This window comes from Hippopotamus amphibius, chromosome 17, assembly GCF_030028045.1.
Source record: "Hippopotamus amphibius kiboko isolate mHipAmp2 chromosome 17, mHipAmp2.hap2, whole genome shotgun sequence".
Taxonomy (NCBI): Eukaryota; Metazoa; Chordata; class Mammalia; order Artiodactyla; family Hippopotamidae; genus Hippopotamus; species Hippopotamus amphibius.
The window spans coordinates 21,246,530-21,253,277 of record NC_080202.1 but is presented as its reverse complement, the minus strand read 5'-3'; positions in this window follow the sequence as shown (position 1 = coordinate 21,253,277).

Sequence of the window (6,748 nt, the reverse complement as noted above, 5' to 3'; positions counted from 1 at the left end):
TGAACATGGCCCTGCCCACCAGAGGGCCCAGGACCAGGCCCCACACACCAGTGAGCAGACACTAGGTCTGGGACCCCCAAAGCCAGAGACCCCAGGACTCAGCTGCATCCACAAGTGGGCAGGCACCAGCCTCAGAATGCCCAGCTCCTAACACCAGTCAGCCTGCTCTAGACTCAGGACAAGTCTCACCCACTAGTAGGTGGACATGAGCCCCAGGAAAACCTCAGCCTTGTACCTATGGACCCAGTCCACTCACAAGCAAGCCAGCACCAGCCATCAGACCAGCTGTGCCCTGGCCCTGCCCACCAGTGAACCTGCTTTAAACTCAGAAGCAGCCTCAACCACCAGCAGGCAGATACCAGCCTAGGAAAACTGCAGCTCCATAGCCTGCAAACCCAGCTCACCCACCAGCAGGCCAGCACTGGCCCAGGGACTGATCAGGCCAAGGCCCTACCCACCAGCACACCAATACAAGCTTCAGGATATCCTAGACCCCACAGCCAGCTGTGTCAGAAATCAGTCCACCCACCTGCAGTCTGACACCAGCCCTGGGATCCTTGGGCCCTAGAGCCAGACCCCAGGACCTGACTTTGCTCACCTGTGGGCCAGCACTAGCCCCAGGACCTAGATTTACCCACTGGTGGGTGGGCACCAGCCCAGGAATCACCTGTACCCCAACTCCACCCACTAGTGAGCCAGCATTAGCCCCAGGGTCCCCCAGGGCTCTGCTGCCAGCCTGTCCCTTGACCCTACCCTATGACTCAGACCCAGAAAGCAGTAGCTGGCAGCCTCCACACAAGGGAGGGCATGGCAACCAAACAGACCAGGAGTCAGCCAAGCCTACCAGACCACCCACAGTAGTCAGCCCACCACAACAGAAGGATCCAAGCAGCCTGCATAGGGGGCACTCCTAGAGGATATAGCTCTAGTAACCAGAGGGGAGTGCACTGCTGGGACTCACAGGACATCTCCTACAAAAGGTCACTTCTCCAAGGTCAGGAAACATAAGCAACCTACCAGATACATAGAAATAAGAACAGCAAGTTAGGCAAATTAGGTGACAAAGGAACAGTTCTAAATGAAGGAACAAGATAAAACCCCAAAAGAAGAATTAAGTGAAGTGGACATAGCCAATCTACCTGAGAAAGATTTCAAGGTAATGATTGTAAAGATGATCAAAGAACCTAGGAGAAGAATGGACAAACAGAGTGAGAAGTCAGAAGTTTTTAACAAAGAGAAAATATAAAGAACAACTAGAGATGAAGAATACAAGAGGTGAAATGAAAAATACACTAGAAGGAACTAACAGTAGACTAAATGATACAGAGAAATAGATCAACAAGCTGGAGGAGAGTAGTGGAAATCACTGAAGATGAACAGGAAGAAAGAATTTTTAAAAGAGGAACGTTTAAGAGACCTCTGGAACAACAGCAAGCATAATAATATTTGCATCATACAGGTCCCAGAAGGAGAAGAGAGAGAGAAAGGGGCAGAGAATATATTTGAAGACATAATAGCTGAAAACTTCCCTAACCTGGGAAAAGAAACATAAAAGACTGTAGCACCACCAAGCCAGCTTTACAAGAAATGTTAAAGGAACTTCTCTACACAAAAAAGAAAAGGCCATAACTAGAAACATGAAAATTATGAAAGGAAAAAGCTCATTGGTAAAGGCAAATATACAGTAAAGGTAGTAAATCAACCATGTACAAAGCTAGTAGGAAGGTTAAAAGACAAAAGTAGTAAAATTATCTGTATCCATAATTAGCAGTTAAAGGATAAAAAAAAAACAATTAGGTGTAAAATATAGTATCAAAATCAGTAATCATGAGGGGTGGAAAGTAAAAATGTAGGGTTGCTAAAATGTGTTTGAAACTAAGAGATCAGCAACTATCTAAGGTTATCAGTAAAATAATCACATGTACATGTAGATTGCTATAGATAAACCTCAGGGTAACCACAAACTAAAAATTTGTAAAACACACACACACACACACACACACACCCCAGAAAAGAATCCAAATGTAAGACTAAAGATAGTCATCAAATCACAAGGGAAGAGAAAAAGATGGCGGCGAAGTAGAGAGACGTGGAGTGCATCCCTCTCCACAGATGCATTGGGAATGCACGGAAGGACACAGTCATTCCCACAGAGAACCAGCTGAACACCAGCAGACGGCCTCGGACACCGGAAAGGGCTGCGGAGAACCTGACATAGCCGGTAGGGAGGCATCTACGAGGGCTCAAAGAGGGTGAAGCGGCGGAGCTGTGGCAGACGGGAGGGAGTGAGAAACATACGGAGGGTCTGCAGCGCAGCTCAGCGTTCCCGGACCGAGACATCGATCCGCGGCTGAACGGAGGGTCCAGGAGCGGGAGCGTGGGAACCGGAGAGCTGGTTCAGGGGGAGAAACATTGTTGCCGGTAGGGTGACGGACCGAGAGGACAGGAGGGAGGAGGTCCGCGGAGAGGAGTGCCGATCCCTGAGAGCTGCCCGGCCATGATGGCGGCTGGAGGCTGCAGGCTCCCGGGCGGGGGGGAGGAGCCGCGCGCATAGCCTCTCCCTCTCTTTCTGCGCCTCTGCAACAGGCAGCGGAGAGACACCCTGCGGAGAGACGCCCTGCGGGGCCACATAAGGCGCTCAGGGATTACAAGCACCCTCAGGCGCTCGGGCGGGGCTAGATTAAAACTCCTTGCAACGCCAGCAGCAGGGAGGCTGCCGAGAGAAAAAAAAAAAAAAAACCAGCATCAAAAAGAAAAAACCCGGAGAGAGGCCCAACTCTAAGACTTTCTGTGTACGCCTGAGCCACCAGCGCCCTCTGCAACAGACACCTCCAAGCCTGACTGAAGCAACAGTGCGCCACTGCTCACTCCCTCCCAGGAGAAGGAGCCACTATTGCACCCTCTCCCTCCCCACACACCGAGGCTTACAGACGAACAATAAAGGAACCTCTGCTGGTCACAGAATAACGCAAAAAAAAAAAACCCAAGGCAAGGAAAAGGACACTTACAGCTGAGACGCTAAGGAAACAGAAATAGTAGTATCAATACCTATTGAACTGGTCCATTCGGGGATCAGTTCTGGATTCTTTTTTTTTTTTTTTTTTTTCCTTTCTCTCTTTTTTTTTTTTTTTTTTTTTTGATTTATTAAATACGATCTTAGCCCTAAGGGATCTACAAGTTTTACAACATAATTTTATAAGGATATTTTTTACTCTTTTTTTTTTTTTTTTTTTTTTTTTTTTTTTGCCTTTTAAAATACTTCTATATCTAGCTAAGTTTTTGGTAGTACGGACAAAATATCTTTCATACTTTCCTTTCATCCCTTTCTTTTATACACTTCTATTCCTTTCTTTTTCTTTGCATATTTCCAACCACATTACGCTCTTCTGTTCCCCTTTCTTCCAGCCATTTTAAGTGTATTTTATCTTAACATACTTATAAGCAACACGATCGGTCTGCTCAGACTCCTTGCTCTATTCTCCAGATGATGCACTGCCTTGGTATTAATATTAGGCTTTTGTCTTTATCTTAGTTCTTAGTACAGATGTCTAATTACATTCTGAGAATCTCCATTCTCTCTGGTGGTACTCCAGCTCATTTCTATATTTGATCCTAGCTTACAAAATCTCCCTGGATTGATGTTTGTATGTGTAGGGTGTTATTTGTTGTTTGTTTGCTTTTGCTTTTGTCTCTGATTTGTTCTGTTTCAGTTGTCAATTTCTGCTGGGTTTCTCTCTGAATATCTGATAGCACACTGGGGTTCTGTCAGGTCTTTCTAGAGCCTTATGTCCTAACGGATTCAATAATTGTGTGTCTTATACATGTATGTGTTTCCTAGACTGAATATTCATCTAATCCAATACTTGGACATTAGTCTGAGGCTTGGACAGTCTTCTATAAACACCTCTATCACCAGGACAAGCAACCCCAAAAGCTTGGACAACCATGAGGAAACAAAGAAACCCCATGCAGGCAAAGGAGCAGGAAAAAAACCCACAAGACCAAATAAATGAGGAGGAAATAGGAAAAATGCCTGAAAAAGAATTTAGAGTAATGATAGTAAAAATGATACAAAATCTCGATAACAAATTAGAGAAAGTACAAGAAACAGTTCATAAGAACTCAGAAAAACAAACAGCAATGGATAACAAAATAACTGAAATTAAAAATACTCTAGATGCTCTAACCAGCAGAATGACTGAGTCAGAAGAACGAATAAGTGAGTTGGAAGATAGAATGGAAGAAATAAACGCCACAGAGCAGGAAAAAGATAAAAAAATAAAAAGACTAGAAGACAGCCTCAGAGACCTCAGTGATAACCTTAAACGTACCAACATTCGAATTATAGGCATCCCAGAAGAAGAAGAAAACAAGAAAGGGTCTGTGAAAATATTTGAAGAGGTTATAGTGGAAAACTTCCCCAACATGGGAAAGGAAATAATGAACCAAGTCCAAGAAGCACAGAGAGTCCCATACAGAATAAACCCAAGGAGAAATACACCAAGACACATATTAATCAAACTAATGACAATTCAACACAAAGAAACAATATTAAAAGCAGCAAGAGAAAAGCAACAAACAACATATAAGGGAAAACCCATCAGGATAACAGCTGACCTTTCTACAGAAACTCTGCAGGCCAGAAGGGAATGGCAGGATATACTGAAAGTCCTGAAAGAGAGAAACCTACAGCCAAGAATACTTTACCCAGCAAGAATCTCATTCAGATTTGAGGGAGAAATCAAAAGCTTTCCAGACAAGCAAAAGTTAAGAGAATTCAGCACCACCAAACCAGCCTTACAACAAGTGCTAAAGGAACTTCTCTAAGTAGGAAACACAAGAAAAGGAAAACACCTACAAATACAAACCCCAAACAATTCAGAAAATGGTCATTGGAACACACATGTCAATAATCACTTTAAATGTAAATGGATTAAATGCTCCAACCAAAAGACACAGACTGGCTGAATGGATACAAAAACAAGACCCTTCTATATGCTGCCTACAAGAAACCCACTTCAGACCAAGGGATACATATAGACTGAAAGTGAAGGGTTGGAAAAAGATATTCCATGCAAATGGAAGTCAAAAGAAAGCTGGAGTAGCAATACTCATATCAGACAAATTAGACTTGAAAGTAAAGACTATTAAAAGAGACAAGGAAGGACACTACATAATGATCAAGGGATCCATCCAAGAAGAACATATCACAATGGTAAATATCTATGCCCCCAATATAGGAGCACCTCAATACATAAGGCAAATGCTAACAGCTATAAAAGGGGACATCGACAGTAACACAATTATAGTGGGAGACTTGAACACCCCACTTACATCAATGGACAGATCATCCAAACAGAAAATAAATAAAGACACACAAGCTTTAAATGACACATTAGACCATCTCGACTTAATTGATATTTATAGGACATTCCATCCAAAAACGACAGACTACACTTTCTTCTCAAGTGCACACGGAACATTTTCCAGGATAGATCACATCTTGGGTCACAAATCAAACCTCAGCAAATTCAAGAAAATTGAAATCATATCAAGCATCTTCTCTGACCACAACGCCATGAGACTAGATATCAATTACAGGAAAAAAACTGCAAAAAATACAAACACATGGAGGCTAAACAATTCACTATTAAACAACCAAGGAATCACTACAGAAATCAAAGAGGAAATCAAAAAGTATCTAGAAACAAATGACAATGAAAACACAACAACCCAAAACCTATGGGACGCAGCAAAAGCAGTTCTAAGAGGGAAGTTTATAGCAATACAGTCCTACCTTAAGAAACAAGAAAATGATCGAATAAACAACCTAACCTTACACCTCAAACAACTAGAGAAAGAAGAACAAAGAAACCCCAAAGTGAGCAGAAGGAAAGAAATCGTAAAGATCAGAGCAGAAATAAATGAAAAAGAAAGGAAAGAAACCATAAGAAAAATAAATAAAACTAAAAGCTGGTTCTTTGAGAAGATTAACAAAATTGATAAACCATTAGCCAGACTCATCAAGAAAAAAAGGGAGAAGATGCAAATCAACAGAATTAGAAATGAAAAAGGAGAAGTCACAACGGACACCTCAGAAATACAAAACATCATGAGAGACTACTACAAGCAACTATATGCCAATCAATTGGATAACCTGGAAGAAATGGATACATTCTTAGAAAAATACAATCTTCCAAGACTGAACCAGGAAGAAATAGAAACCATGAACAGACCAATCACAAGTACAGAAATTGAGGCAGTGATTAAAAATCTCCCAACACACAAAAGCCCAGGACCAGATGGATTCACAGGCGAATTCTACCAAACATTTCGAGAAGAGTTAACACCTATCCTTCTCAAACTCTTCCAAAATATTGCAGAAGGCGGAGCACTCCCAAACTCATTCTACGAGGCTACCATCACCCTGATACCAAAACCAGGCAAAGATGTCACAAAAAAAGAAAACTACAGACCAATATCACTGATGAATATAGATGCAAAAATCCTCAACAAAATACTAACGAACAGACTGCAACAGCACATTAAAAAAATCATACACCATGATCAAGTGGGGTTTATCCCTGGGATGCAAGGATTCTTCAATATACGCAAATCAATCAACGTGATACATCATATCAACAAATTGAAGGATAAAAACCATATGATCATTTCAATAGATGCAGAAAAAGCTTTTGACAAAGTTCAACATCCATTTATGATAAAAGCTCTCCAGAAAATGGGCATA